This window comes from Grammomys surdaster, unplaced genomic scaffold, assembly GCF_004785775.1.
Source record: "Grammomys surdaster isolate TR1022 unplaced genomic scaffold, NIH_TR_1.0 64, whole genome shotgun sequence".
In the NCBI taxonomy this organism is placed as follows: domain Eukaryota; kingdom Metazoa; phylum Chordata; class Mammalia; order Rodentia; family Muridae; genus Grammomys; species Grammomys surdaster.
In genome coordinates, this window is record NW_021604566.1 from 3,945,887 (window position 1) to 3,948,322 (window position 2,436).

A 2,436-nucleotide genomic window follows, 5' to 3' on the forward strand; every position below is an offset into this window, starting at 1 on the left:
TAAGGCCAAGAAAATTCAATTAATTTTCCTTCATACATTAAAGTTGCAACTAAAATACTTTATTTCAAACTAGTTGATCAAGTATAATTAAATTATAATATTTCTCAAAGCCTCATATATTGGATAATAGACCAGCCCTAAGAAACTTTTTAACCTCCACAGAGTAAGACATATCTGAGAAAGGATAATAGAAAGAATCAAATGTGACCAAAGAGGGATGAGAAGTGGGAAGTTGAACACTATCTCTGATAACAGGAAATATATTCTGTATCAGTGGACGTGAGTTGACCTTCACATCAACTCACATCCACTAACTGATATGAGTTGAAGAAGTTTGCATGCTTCCTCAAGAAGGCCTTCAGAAAAGCAGACACAAAACAGTCTAACTCAAGTGCCTCTCTGTGGATTGAACTAGATTGATTTTATAGTCTTTGTTATAGGCCCTGTAAGTCCAAGACAGCATCTGCTGTTTAATTTCTAGAATCTTTTTTTCACTGTTTCAGACACACATGAAAATGCAGATGGGGTAAGATGTAAGTAAGAAGAAGAACGGCTTGTTCTGGGGGAAATATTCACTTATAGACTTGAGAAAAGCAGTTCCCATTAAGCCTTCACAGTTGGGTAGGAAAATAGAAGCATACCAAAAGGCTTGCTAATACTAAAAATCACTTTTTTCCTCCTTTTAGTGAGTAAAGAACTGTTTGTGAAAAATGCCTGGGAGGGTTTTCCAAATTATATAAAATTGTGGTGTTCATAAGTTTCCAAAATAAAAGAACAATAAAACATAACCAATTTTTGCTATAGTTTCACATCTAATGGGGCATAAGCATGTCAAAATTACATTATAAGAAGCCATAAAATTTCAGTAAGAAGAGCTTATAACCCTGTCTTAGACATTGGGAAATGGTTTAATATACTGAAATTTCTTTCCTACAATCGGATTTCACTTATAATCCAAACTTAGAAAATGTCAGCACTTTTCTGCTCACTTAGAGCACATGCTAATTTGACTTAAGACCAACACTTGAGCACAGACTCTATTGTTTTGAAAATGTATTGGACACAGTTGATAATATAATGTCAGGAAAGATTATTAGCATTTCATAAAACAGTCCTTTATTGCCAAATTGTAGACAAATTGGTGAAACAAATGACTTTTTATAGGAATTAACTATTAATTCCTAGTCCCATGACGTAAAACAATTTTTGTGATGAAAAGAAGTCTCTGGGGATAGAGTTACACAGAAAAAATAATTCGAATAATTTGGGTGGTAAATACAACCAGACATCTACAGCATTCCTAAAATAGGAGACTTGGTGTCACTGCAGAAACAGCAAGTGGATGGCAGATAGAGCAGGGACTATGCAGCACAAAGAAGCAAGAAAGGCATTTGCAACGATGATACGGAAGGAAGAACACAAGGGGGAAAATGGACCACCCGAGAGAGTTTGTGATTGTTAGTTTTCCTGTGACTAGATATGTTCAGGCTTAGAGCTAAACATTTGTGGTTATGAGTTAAGATTTGATAACATTTGATAAAAGAAAATGTTTCTACAGATGGATCCAACCAAGCCCAACGGACTTGGGGGCTAGAAAGACAACTTTTCATTGTTACAATAGTGGGAAGGGCCCACAGCATAGCCTTTTGTATGCAAGGCAGATGTGAGTTCAGTTTTCATATACTGACTATTGAATACAAATGACATTTTACTCAGTATTTTCAGAGGCCTGGGCTATACGAAAGCCTCTCACTAAATAGCACTTTTTTTTTTTAATTTTGGGAAGCAATACATACCAAAGTACCAATTTTACCCTCATTCTTATAGAAAGAAAAATAAAATGAAAGATCAGTTCCCTCATAAGCATCGTGATAGATAATACATCTGTGTTCTTGTTCCCATCTGTTTCTGAGAAAAGATCAAAGGAAATATACTTCCTATAACAGAAACACACACTGAAATTACACTGAAAGCCTGAGAAATACAGCTCTCTTCAACATCTCTGGTACCTTTGGCATCTGTAGATGCAAACTTCTTTCCACAGTAACAAAAGTGTTCTTCAGCACTCTAGATAAACTTTGTTATCCTGCATATTTGCAAAAGCTAAACCTCTTCTCAAACCCTGTTCTTTTAATCAGGTATGAATTCAAGGAGCTTGTCTGGGCATATTGATAAGGAGAAATTCAATGCATGTGTATCTCAAGTGCTTTTCATCCATGTGTATGTTTCCACAAATTCATGAGTATATACTTTTGATATTTTGCAACATATCTCTAGATATTCCTGCTTGACCTGTATAAAACTCTATTTCCCATTGTTATCATTATTTTAGAAACTACCATGATGGAAATTATGAATTTTGCCTTTTATTACTCTGAGGGTCTATTATCTCTCTCTCTCTCTCTCTCTCTCTCTCTCTCTCTCTCTCTCTCTCTC